Source organism: Notolabrus celidotus, chromosome 13, assembly GCF_009762535.1.
Source record: "Notolabrus celidotus isolate fNotCel1 chromosome 13, fNotCel1.pri, whole genome shotgun sequence".
NCBI lineage: Eukaryota > Metazoa > Chordata > Actinopteri > Labriformes > Labridae > Notolabrus > Notolabrus celidotus.
In genome coordinates this window covers 24,745,741-24,759,035 of record NC_048284.1, presented here as the reverse complement: position 1 = coordinate 24,759,035, position 13,295 = coordinate 24,745,741, and the positions used below count along the sequence as shown (strand labels likewise).

Here is a 13,295-nt window from a genome sequence, read left to right as displayed (position 1 = left end):
TCTCAGCAAAAAGAGCAGGAATAGCTTTTCCTTCCTTTTGGTTTTTTTTTATGTGGCTTTTGAATCTCTTAACTCATTTTCACTGCTGTCCGTCATTGTCTCGCTTTCCTCTTCTTCCATTACACCACTGCTTCTTTAGCCAGTTAACTTCTATTCACACTACCCTCATTCATGTTATAAGTGCCACTGCGTGAAGTCATAAATTTGTGAAAGAGTGAGTCAAATTGGCAGGGAAAGCGGTTTTGAGCGTTGTAAGAATATCAATATTTGGCACCAGTGCATTGATAGTTGTGTCACATTGAGGTGTTGATATTTTCTACCCATTCCTATATTTTGTATCTGAAAAATTATGTAACATTGGGTTGTGTTGCTCTAATGCAAAGTCTGAAAAAACTCACTGAGGCCTAGGAGAATTAATTCTGAAACAGAGGGTTTAATGAGCAAAATGCCATTACCAGTTAGCTTTTTAATCTTCTAAATCGTCCTTTTTTAATATTTGTACATATACATATACATGTGCCTATGTGCATAATTATGAATTTGTGTATGGTATATGTTTCTCTCATTAGACGAGTTGTTATGTTCACTGTTTTTTGCTGTAAATAATCCGTCAAATTTATATTTTCTGGCTGAATTTCTTTTGTGTATTTTTTTTTTTTTTTTCATTTTTTATTTAATTGATTGTATTGTCATTATTTGCGTCTCTATTTGAATGTTTGTAAAAACAAATACATTTCAAATCATAGAAAAATAAATCGTCCTTCACTCTTGATCATAACTTTTTTATTTGAGTTTGTTGAATAGGTAAGGTTCACAAGTAATGAAGTGTGCATTTCTCAACTATGAACAGAGCAAGGCAAGCTGTTTCTCTTTGCCTCCATCCTCGACTATCAACTACTGACTAAGCTAATTGCTCACCCATCATCTTCTCTGAACAGACATGAGCTGGCATCAATCTTTTAACAGAAAATAGTGAACACAGTTATCACACAATATGTTGTTACTTCTTTTCCATAAAAAGGCTTCCACATTGCACTATAACACCTTTTTCGGATGCATTCATGTCAAACTTGGACATAGAGGCAGTGAGACACAGAAGAAACCTGGAGTAAATTTGTTCATGTTTTCCCAAAATATACAGAGCCCTGTTACCTCCATCCTAGCGAAGCACTGACAAATACTCCAACTGCTTATCAAATTAAACCCCCATTAGAAGGACAAACACACAAGCTCACACACTCGTACAAATAACCCTTTACCACCAAAAACATGTGTGTCATGTGCTCTTCAAATAATCCTGCAGGGCTAACTGAAACCAGGGAAACTAGTCCGTTTGTTACTAGTTCCCCCATACAGCGTCTGCTCCTGGCCTGCGTCCTAATCTGTCAGCGCCTGTTCCCCCGCCCGTCTGTGCAGATTTAGCCCTTTAACGTTAAACCTGGTGTTACGGGCACCCTGCACAGAGCTCACAGTCTTTTCTTTGTGTGCACACTTGTTAACATGTAGGATTTTCTTTGCAGCCACCATAAAGCAGAGTTTGCAAGTAACATAATCTCAAGTAACCACTGTGTCTCGCAGCTGCTAGAGAGATTTACTTCATAATATAGTAACGTAAACCCCAAAAGTAAGACATCGCCGTAAAAAGGACAATTTCATCTGTCTTCCTTCCTCTTCCTGTGTGGTCCCCAGGGTACGCCCGACCGGTAGTGCAAGGCGAGAGACTGAAGGAAGCAGAGTAAATGGAACACTTAACGTGCACTCCATCAGAATAAACCAATCATCAGATGATTTTCAGGTAGGCAGGGGTGTTTGGATGAACGATGAGGGGCGTTTATTGTCTGTGTCCTTAGACCGGATAAGGGAGGAGTTTAGAAAGATCCAGGAGTAGGCACAGACTTCTCAATGTGGATGAGTCGCTTGGGAACCAAGCTCAGGCATTACACTCGTTAGAGGAGCGGGGAAAAATAATCCAGCCTCAGTTTCTCAAATATGTGACTAATGTTCCCTCAACACGTTCCATAAATCTGCATGCGTCTCCCAACTGCACAGTTTAGCTCAACCACTAAAGTGTGAAATGATGCACTTGATCTAACTTAAGATTAAGCACTTAAGGATTATCTTTTCTCCACATCTCCCTCTTACTTAGCTTATAAACCCAAAGAGTACCATTTCTTACAGTCTTTTTTTAATCTATGAATAACTTGCAAGATTTTTTATAATGAACCATCAAGAGTACACTGCAAATAATTCAGCACTTGCCAAGATTTTAATTCTTAGATTGAGACATGTTAGATGATTTACCTTGTTTTTCGAGTTATTTACTTGTTTTTAATCTTTGTATGTATGGTTGAATCTTAAATTAATTTTGAACATGTCATGTCTTTTTTGTCTCAATTAGTCTGGGAATCTTAAATTGAGTGAATGACTGTTAAAATAAGCTTCATTGGTTGTCTCACCTGAAGTCTCATCAAGATAAAGCTTGTTTCAAGATTGAGTAACAACTTCTAGTTGCTTGATTAAAGAACAACACATAAGGCATCTATTCAAGACACAATTCAGCCTGTATCTTATTGATTGCTAATTTTTCTGCTGTGCAAAATGGTTTATATATTTGTTTTGGTTTGGCACTAAAGACTGTTTTAAATGTCTTGAAGTACTCATCAACCCTGAGCCACTATTAATAGTGTTCTTGATGTTACATGTTGTTAATCCTGACATTTATTAAATGTTGCCAGTAATCGAGCTTGCTGTTGTGGTTTCTATAGAAACATTTAAGAGGTATATTCTAAGAGTAAGAACTGGTTTAAAGATTTTAGTTTTAGTTTTAAAATGGATTAGGGTTTATTTTAAGATGAGCCAGCTTATATCAAGAAACAGCGTAATCCTAGTTTTCTAATAGTGAGTCATGTTTTACTTAAATTGGTGTTTTTCTTGTCCCTGGGCCTTAATTTTCTCAAATCAAGTATACAAAATAAATAAATGACATTTTCTTTGCTTATATTCAGTATATTTCACTTATAACTGTTCTGTAGGAAGTTTATTTTCCAAGTAGTTTGAGCTAAAAATCAGCATATTCTACTTATTTTAACCCTTTGTAATATTTTTAAGAGCCTGCTTATTTCTAGATTTAACAATCTCATTTTAAGATTTCTTGTCAAGTAAAATCAACTTGCTGCATGGACAGATTATTTCACTAGTTTTGAGAATCTTCACCTTGAATTAAGCTTTTTCATCCTATATTTAAGATGCCCTTTTTTGCAGTATAAGAAGCCTCTTTCACATGTGCATGCCTGAAATTTCTAGACATTTTCAGCCTCTGTGACGCCCATCATTTTGAAGTAGCTGGTTAACACATGCCGCTCATGGTGTGTTATTATCCCTGGTGGATAAGCGGGATGATAGGGAGCAGAGATGAGTCTTAAGAGGCAGAACATGACATTAAGTGCACTGCAGCAGCCACACTGTAATGCTTACAACATGATGGTGGACGAGGCAACAGAGACTTTAAGTACGATGACAGTTTTTTAATTGATATACAGACAGATGGCCAGACAACTAATAAAACAATAAAAGTGGATAGTCGGGGTGAAAATGTTTTCTGGAGTTCACATATGCAGCTCATCCTGAAAACGTAGGGAGTTTTGTGCATGTGTAAACACAGCTGTATTTATTCTGAAGGCCTAAAGACACAGAGGTTACTAATACATCAGCTTCACTGTTTTCCCCAGCACTCGGTCTTGTTTTTCAATAGTGTTCAGTAGTCCGCTGTAACAGGATGAAGAGACATTTTGTAGCTTGCATAGAATTTTTGAGAGCATACCCAGTTTTTGGATTACTTTCAGTGTTTTAAGTCAAATGGCATGACTTAACATTTCTTAAGTCTTGATGTTTTCCAAACCTACCTTCAGGAAGTGTCCAATCAGCTCAGTTTAAGTGTGCTCACTTGTAAAGAAGATCAAGAAGTATTTTCATTGTTTGTTTGTTTGCAGTCTGTACCTCTTAAATGTTCCCTTGACATGAATCCAACCAAAAACATTAAAACTCTGCCTTTCTTTCCTTCTTCCTTCCTTCCTTCCTTCCTTGTCTCTGGAATTCTACTCTCTCTATTCTAATAAATCTGAAGGGGCCTTTTCCACTTTTACAGGAACAGCAACTCATTAAATGGTTGATTTCAGATGGCAGAGTGTGAATGTTTTGAGTTAACTTTATTGATCTGTGAGCGAGTCTGCAGGCCGGAGAGAAACTGACGTCCCCTCCGGCACATGGGCAGTAGATTTACACCTCCGCCGTTTAAAGACACCTCCAAACCCAGATGGCCACCGGCCCGCTCTCTTCAGTGCTGCTCTGGCAGAGACGCTGAGGTCGTCTCTGCAGCACACAGTCTCATAAACAGCAAAAACGCGTAGAAAAGGAACAGTTTATTCACTTACCTGCTGGAGTACACCTCTCTCCTTCGAGGACTGTAGTGATGCATAACTGCCTCTTCATGCCTGGTTTACCTCAGCCGGCTTGGAGCTTCATTTCTGGCTGCCGGTGGCAAATAAAGAGAGAGGTGGTGTTGTGGTCATGTCGAACAAGTTGAAATAAATAACTGATCCAATTCTTTAATGATTGCTCTAAAGGCTGCTGTGTTTTGTTTGACTTGAGATGTTATAAAGATTGACAAGTTGCAGACTCCAGGGTGGTTTGGAGAAAGTTGATGGACTCTGCAGGCCAAAATTTAACTCAAGTAATGACATGCTCGACCACAAGAATAAAGCCAATTGATTTTACTCCTCCATGACATCTTTGTGAAAACTTGCAGTGCCTTCTCTGAGCACGAACTAACCATGAGACCTCAGGGGAATATGGAGGGCCTGAAAGACGTCACAGCTCAGCTTAATTAGGGAGTATTTGGTGTTTCTGATCGTGCAACTCGTATTTGCCCTCCCTTTGCCGTATCAGCCAGGGAAAGCTTGGTCTGTCTCTTACATATGACATCACTCCCCAAGTATGAGCCATTTCCCATAAACCTCCAGGGTCCCCAGGGTTTCCAACGCATGAGATCAGGGAGTATGCAGAATGATTATGAAGAAGCGAGACAGCATTTTATCAAGAGAAGGTGAAAACTTATCGTGTCAGTTTTTGTTTCACCACCCAACAGGTCCCCTCAGAGCCAAACATACGGGACGCATTCTTTTTGCAACTGCTCAGTGTTCATTTATTCATTCAGACCTGATCTCTGTGTGTCCCACTAATCTGTTTAGATTCTCTCTTCCGTCTCTTTTTCTCTATTTGTCTCTCTCTTTTCCCCCTCAGGGCTCAAAGCTGTGAGGCTGTAAGGTCCCTCGCTTCCCACAACTGCTCTCAATCGCCCCTGTGACTGCTCGGCTGTCAATCACTTTAACATCAGACCCACACTGAGCAGATCAAGCCTGCTGGCATGCACACACACACACACACACACACACACACACACACACACACACACACACACACACACACACACACACACACACACACACACACACACACACACACACACACACACACACACACACACACACACACACACACACACACACACACACACACACACACACACATCAAAAACAGGGTTTGCAGAGGGAGTGGAGAGATGAAGGGGGTCCTGTCAGCACCTGGTGGGCCTCACCAGAGAATCTGCGAAGGCACAGATACACCTACACACACACACAGATACACACCGCGGGGCACTGGTTGTAAAGGTACCACTTTAATTTTGGTTGTATTTACTCAGCCTCCTCCCAAGAAGCCTCCAACCATGCTGTCCCACAGTGTCAGTGTGAGCTGCTCTGCCCTTTAACCGAGGGAAGGCACAGGGCTGCTAGGAGCTGCATTGCAACCCCCCCCCAAAAAGAGACACATAAGAGCAAGCATGTAGGACAAAGCAAGGCAAGCCTGAGGTCATACACACATGTGCAGACACACTAACGTATCAACACACACCTTAAGTCAGGTATTTTCTATAAGTGAGGGAATCTTGCAGAAATGTACGGACTTGATTCTCGAGGTCTCGTCTTGTGAACACAAAACCTCTCAATTAATTTCATCTGTTTCAGCCCCAAACCACATTCTCACTCACAGACACGACGCATGCACACAAACATACACACAGAGTCCATTAGGCTCATGTGTTAGGCCCAAACCACGGCCCAGAGTGCTCTTTCATGGCTCCATCATTACATCAATAAGTCTTCACATTAATCTCAGCCCGGCAGAGCGCACAGGCTATTACCAGACCAGCCCCGCACCACAGAGGCTCGCTCTGCAGCAGACGTGGGCAAAACTCGAGTCAAATATATTCTGGATACTTGATAAACGCACTGGGTCTACTCGCTTTGTCTCACTCTGCAAGGGATGTGTCCAGCTTTGAGGCTGGTTAAACGGCAGAGGATAAATTACCTAAAGTAGTTCAAATGCATGAAACTATATCTAGATATATTTGCTCTGAAAAGCCTTCAAAATACTACTTTAAGAGTCTTTTTCTGCACAGTCTGCTGATTTAATGCAGAGGCCAAACTCATTTCTGAGAAGCCGGTTTCAGCAGTGACTAATGAGAATCTTTCGCCAAACCCTTTCTGAATCTGTAACATGAGATCATGCCCTTTTAATGAAGCTCTTGAGATAAGTCTTACAAAACAAGTCGCTTTAGAGATTATCTGAGTCCAACAATTTTAATCAAAGCAGCACTTTTATTCTGGAGACAGAGCTCCTGTGAGGAAAGGGCCACATGGTTCATAATCACTCGATGAGCTAATGCTTCAAAGACAAGCCTGCCATCGCAAACACCATATCAATCACACACACAGAAATACATTTGTGTGCATCCAATGAATTCCAAGTATGATGAAGAGAGAGATGGCAACAGAAAAAGGGGGGAGAAGAGGAAGAGAGGAAGAAAGAAATAGAGTGGAAGTGAGAGGAGGGGTGTCTAGCCCTCGTCTGTCTGGACAGGAAACAGGGTTCTTTAACCTTTGACCTCGGTCCACTATGCGGTTGTGTGTTTATCCTCCTGCATTCGCCTCAGAACAGGTTCTTTCAGACGTGGTTTGATGGACAGATGGTCCTCGTTGTCATGGCAGCCTATGCAGGTGCGTATGTGTGGGGTTTCCTGCCCTGAGGTGAACAGGGGCGGGAGGGCGGGCGGTGTTTATCGTCCTCAGTGCCAACGGGCAGCAAAGCACCAACACTCCCAAGAGGTAAGAGGAATGAGGGAGGAGGGAGGGAAGGTAGGATGACTGGAGAAAGGGAAAGAAGGAGAGAGAGGGAGAGTGGTAAGCTGTAAAAGTCTGGAAGTCCGTCCGTTTTTATCACCCTGGACCTGTTCTTGGATGAAAAAAACTGTGAAGTATGTTTTTCACTCTTCTCTCGTTCTCTGCCATGACACATGGATAAAAGAATATTTCCTCTGAAGACTCGGCGGTTCCCGGAAAGGCAGCTTCAGCTCAGATGACCTCACATATTGTTCCGTTGTATTCTTTTATTCTCCTTTCAACATTTCGGACCGCAAATGGGAGGCGGGAGGAGGGAAACGGGGGGCGCAGCTTGGAGGGAGTTAAGCAGAAGAGGGCCAAGAGGTCACTGCTGGAGATTCTCCCCTGAAGGCAAGTCTGCTGCAAACGGGGTAATAATAAACGTTTGGCGTTTTGAGTTTCTCAACAACCCCACCACGGCGCCCCCTCTGTCCCAACGCCACCGCGTACAGGCTTCTATATTGAACATAGACTTAAGCTTATCAAACTGTGTTCTTAAACCTTCACATCTTTTAGTTGTATAAAAAATACAAATGGGAATCAGTTAATTCTTGTTTTGTGCTACAGACTAGAAACTCTGAATTATTCAATGTTAGCAACTGTCGTAGGTTCTCTCCCCTACAGGTCCTCTCAGGTCTCATTGCAGGGGCATTTTTGTTTGTTAAAACTGTATTAAAAGCACAGAGAACATGCCTCATTAGGGATCACATAAAGCCAGATGCACAAAATAAAAAGCACACTTTATTTGAGATGCTTTAAAACAAGCATGTGCAATTTCAATTAGGGGATCAATTAGAGCAGCAATCAACATCTGCTTCGATAGATTACTTAGAATCTCACATAACTACATCCAGAAGTGAGAATAAATCAGGTCAATGAAAAAGTTCAATTATAAACAAAAACATTTTCTGAGAAGTAATAACAGCAAAATAACAACTTCAAAAGAAGAAGTACAAATGCCCTGAAGCACACACACACTTTAACAGTTACATCTCTGAACACACACAAGGCTTGGCACAGTGGAAATATGTCTCTACCAGCCGTGTAATCCCAGGCCTCGCTGTCCGAGCGGTTTGTTTTTGTGTTTACTCAGGAATGTCAGACATCCGAGGACACAGCGCAGAGGAAGGTCAAAACCGCAGAGCTCCAAAGACTCAACAAACATTATTAAATTCTAATTTGTTATTAAAGGTTGTCGGAAAGTAGCGCAGTGAAACCATTAACGATTTCACTGGTTATTTGTGTGTCCTTAAAGGTCTCAAAGCGCTCTAAATCTCAAGTACACAAGACTACTACACACGCAAAAACAGAGGGTCTACATATAGATGTCAAGCACACGTTCTGACTGCAGAGAAACAGAGTGAGAGCTTAGAGGAGTTTTAGAGAGACAGAAACGAGGTGATGGTGACTGGAAAACAGAACCTTTTTATACATACAGTATTTTTAAAAACTGTCATGAAACCCTTTCATGTAAAGGTTACATTTTCAGGAGTGATGATTGCTTATCTGTTTGGCTGTTTGCTTTAAAAGAGTTCAGCCTGCTTAAATGGAAGTATCCCAGGCTGTCTCTTGTACCACTTAGTGATCTCTGCAAACAATCAGAGCATGAAAACCTGGTCTGAAGAAGCAGAGCTCTGGCTAATTGAATAAGACATTAAACAAAGGAACACAGAGATCCTATAAAATCACACTTTCTAGTTCTTCTGTCAGAAAAACAGGCTGATCTATTGTTTGAAAGAGAGGAGAGAGAGAAGAGAGGACAAACGGGGACAGGGTGTTGAAAGGGTAGTTAAGTCTGTGATAGATGCCCGACCCTCAAAGAGACACGATTCTTGTAGAAATTACAAACTTTGTGGGGGAATATCCCTGCAGTCTCCATGAGGGGAACATGTGTTGCTGTGTGTGCCTTTGAGTGTGTGTGTGTTTATCTGTGTGTGTGCGCGTGTGTGTGTATGTGTGTGTGTGTATTCTGTGCACTCATTAGTGGAAAGCCTCAGTGCAGACTAGCTCCAGTTACAGTAGTAAACGCTGCCTTTGAACTTTTAATAGAGCCCTGAAACTCAACCAGGCCTTAAAAAGCACAGATCTGCAGGAAAAGAAGAAAATGGAGAGAAGGTGGATAAACGACACAAAATGTGAATGCATGAGCAGAAAAGGTGACATCAAGACATGCATTACAAGCTAGGTAACTCACAACAACACTGCTGCTGTATCACGTCGCAGTAACCAAGTGTGAGGACTGACCCGAGTCAACAAAGAGGCCGTTAATACTAATGATGCACAACATATATAATAACACACCTGTGAAGCTCGGAAGTGGGGACTTATTGGCACATCTCGAAATACTCTCTTCAGCAAACACACACAAATCATTATCTTCATTAAGGCATCTGTGTAGTGCAGGCACCTGTGTGTGTGTGTGTGTGTGTGTGTGTGTGTGTGTGTGTGTGTGTGTGTGTGTGTGTGTGTGTGTGTGTGTGTGTGTGCCTGTACACAGTAATTAAAACATGCAGACCTTGGTGTGTGTGTGTGTGTGTGTGTGTGTGTGTGTGTGTGTGTGTGTGTGTGTGTGTGTGTGTGTGTGTGTGTGTGTGTGTGTGTGTTTAGCTGGGTGGGTATGTATGGGTGGTTGTGTGTGAGTTGCAGGATCTTTTGGCATGCGTTGCAATAAACAGATGTTGAGTCTTTACGAGGTCTTTACAACAGGTTCAGCTGTGCCCCCAGTGTGTGTGTGTGTGTGTGTGTGTGTGTGTGTGTGTGTGTGTGTGTGTGTGTGTGTGTGTGTGTGTGTGTGTGTGTGTGTGTGTGTGTGTGTGTGTGTGTGTGTGTGTGCGTATGTATGTGTATGTGTGAGGGTGTCTAAACATATATAAGCTCAACATGGAAACCTCTCATCAGTGAACCATTAAACCACCACAAATGGAAATGAACAGGAAAGGTGGGGTTCTTCTATTCTTCCTGAATGTTCAGAGTTTTAATTAATTGAGCAATAGTTGCCATAGTTACAAATGAGCTATCTAATTTGATATCAAACTGAAATTTCACAGAAAACGCATCAAGCACACGTGTCACTACGACCATTAACAGTATCTCTGTCTCCTTGTTCGTCATTGGCCAGTGTACACAACCGTAGAACTAGCACCCATAAAGTACTGAATTGTCATGTATGTGATTTTACCTGCGGTATGTCCAAACACGTGCTGACATGGCGGTCATTCCAGTGATGGGAATGAGAGGAGCAGTGGACAGGACTGTTTATTTGACTACGAGCTGTTTACAGAGATGGACGCTGCAGAGCTGAGCGACAGCATGAGAAAATACTTCTCATAAAGACACTGACATGGAGAAGTCAGCAGTGAACTCCCCTCCATATTCATCTCTACGGACCAATGGACTTCACTCTATGACAAATGATCAATAATATACTGTCAAAAAATATCCAAGCTTTGCTTTCACTTGTAGTCATTTCAAACATCTTCCCCTTGGATATCATCAAGCTGTCAACTCCTTTATGTTCACATAAGAGCTGAAGAGTTACATCCGACTGTGACATGATGGGATAGGATTCACTGACCATATTTAAGGGTCCTGCAGACGATCTGTCAGATGTTAAGAAATGCTTAATAATGCTGTTTTTTTTCTAAATGTATTATCTATTTAACTTAATATCTTATTGGTCTGAAGCAGCAGCAGGCTGGCATTTATTCAGCATCTAACAAACAGTCCAGTAGGTTCACACAAGGTGACTGCCCTGTGTGAAGCGTCTTCAACTGCTGACCTCTGAGTAGCTCCACAACAGGGACAGTCGTAGCTTCCACTGAGGACACTAAGGTCATGTCCCTTGCATTTTTTCACAGAGTTTATGTTCTCCACTCAAAAACATTGAAATTGTTTCAAATCGTGTGACTTGATAAAACTGAAATGTTCGTCTTAGCATGTTAAATTGTGACTACATGTCGCATTGACTTCTCCTAAACACTGTTTAGACTTACAGACAGAAATAAAATAAATCAGGAATAAGCTGATAAAACAAAACGTATGTTTGGTGTTTGAATTAATTTGATCAAATTCTCGTGATAATGAAGTCTCTTTTTTTATCACCTGGTCTCACATGTGTAACTCATGTTTGTGCGGGTTATTGTATTGAATGCTGTGACCCAGTTCACACAAATGCTTTTATGAGCCACCTGCCAAAACCAAAGCTTTCTCTAAAACTAGAAAACCAAACACAGAAGACATCAACTTGATACATTTGACAATGTTTTACTTTTAGTACTGATGATATATTGACGTTATAAATTGCCTGTTGATGCTTCAGTCCACATTATCTTCTGCTAACAAAACAATGAACACCACCTGAACCTTTTGTCACTCAGAGCTGAATCCTTTTGGTTTTACAGGCAAATAAAACTCTCCATCAGAAGAGTCTGGAGACGTAAACAATGAAAATATCCGTTCATTGTGTTCCCTCATTCTATCAGCATCTGTTTTTAACAGGGGGAGATTTGTGAAGGGAAATAAAAAATGAAACTTGGCTTTTTTTTCACATTCGCAATAAAGTCAAAGACAGATGACAGCTGTGGACACACAGAGTGAGCGCTGCATGTTTTATCGCCTTCACCCATAAATAAAAAGACGCAGTGTGGAAGAAATACAGTCAAAATATAGGATTTATGGCACTGGGCACCGGAGGGAGTCTGCAGATTTCTTGGACAATATGAAAATAAAAGTGTAATAAAACTGAACGGGCCTTGATTGTGGTCTATGGGGAGACATGGAGGGCCTCCAACACGGCTAACTTTATTACTTCATCTGAGAGAGAGTGAGAGAGACATCAACAGATTTAGAGACCGTTACAGTCAAATCTTTCTCCTTAAGTGGCCACAGTCTCCATCTGAAGACCCCTAGACCCTTTTACCCATCATCCTGAGACAAAGTGGAGGGCAAAACCTCCCTGATCCTGTTCACTCTGCAATTTTTAAGCAACCATCCTTTTATCAAGGAGTTTATATGAATCTTTACAACATAATATCACAGCAGACATCACGGTGTTATTAAGTGGTAGTTGACTAAACATTAGGGTCAAAAGGAGGAATGAATGGTTTGAGAGTGAAAGGGTTCTTGTTGATGTAAGTGGTCTTTAACCTTACATTGATTGCACACTGAACAAGTAATTTTCAACCACAGAATCACAGCGTTAATGCAGCTCCAAGTATTTAAAATCAGTGTGATGGAGCCACTAGCACAAGAGGTGCTTTCAAGGGACGGATCGGTGAAAACAATCTGCAAATCATGCCAGAAAAACGCTTTGGACTTTCATTGAGGTTTAACACTAAAGGGTCTCCTCTCGTCCTCGTTCTCTCTCATATTAAAGTACACTAGTGCATGGTGCTGGCCTGAGCTGTGTATCAGATCTAGAGTTTCACAGAACGCACCAGGGAACCGGCGAAACCAGAGACAATAACAACAAATAAGGCCTTGTATTTTTAGGTTGTGATTATAAAGCGCGTTTCACAGTTTAATACTCCGGGGAAAGCAAACAAACTCTGTTGTTTAAGGAAACCAGCGTTCAGAACTGAATCAAATCTGTGCTGCTCCTAAAAGTCCTCGAACAATGAAAGAAGAGGAAACATGAGCAGTTTACGGTACATGAAGACACCTCGGTTTACACGGCTTTATGTGTACATGAGTTACACGTGGTACAATGTCCTCTATAAAACAAAATCATGACTCAATCATTTTGGAAGATCAAGAATGTAAAGCCTGATTAGGATAACTTCCATGTGGTTTTTTCCTCTTTATATTTCTATAAACATCATTTTTTTACTCACTTTACTCCACCTATTTTAACTGATGAATTATTGTAAAGGTCCTTAAAAAATATTCTTCCTCAACAATTGAAACATCTTCAAACATCAAAAATTCAAATAACTTGAGTGAATGATTGTCACCATTTAAAAATTCATAAATAGTTAAGTTTATTTGATTTTCTCAATAAGTAAGAAAAATATAATTATTGCT

General features: G+C 41.0%; 1 long non-coding RNA gene across 7 annotated transcripts in view; it reads right to left on the bottom strand.

The window, feature by feature from the left end:
* Positions 1-13,295, bottom strand: part of LOC117823664 — a 67,650-nt gene that overhangs the window by 52,795 nt on the left and 1,560 nt on the right. For 4 of the 7 annotated variants that reach the window (XR_004633457.1, XR_004633454.1, XR_004633460.1 and 1 more), the window contains exon 4: positions 4,431-4,527. This is a non-coding gene — a long non-coding RNA (uncharacterized LOC117823664). Of the gene's footprint in view, positions 1-1,702; positions 1,722-3,509; positions 3,766-3,902; positions 3,943-4,430; positions 4,528-13,295 lie in introns of those variants that run through there. The other 3 variants (XR_004633456.1, XR_004633459.1, XR_004633455.1) reach the window with 3 other exon arrangements.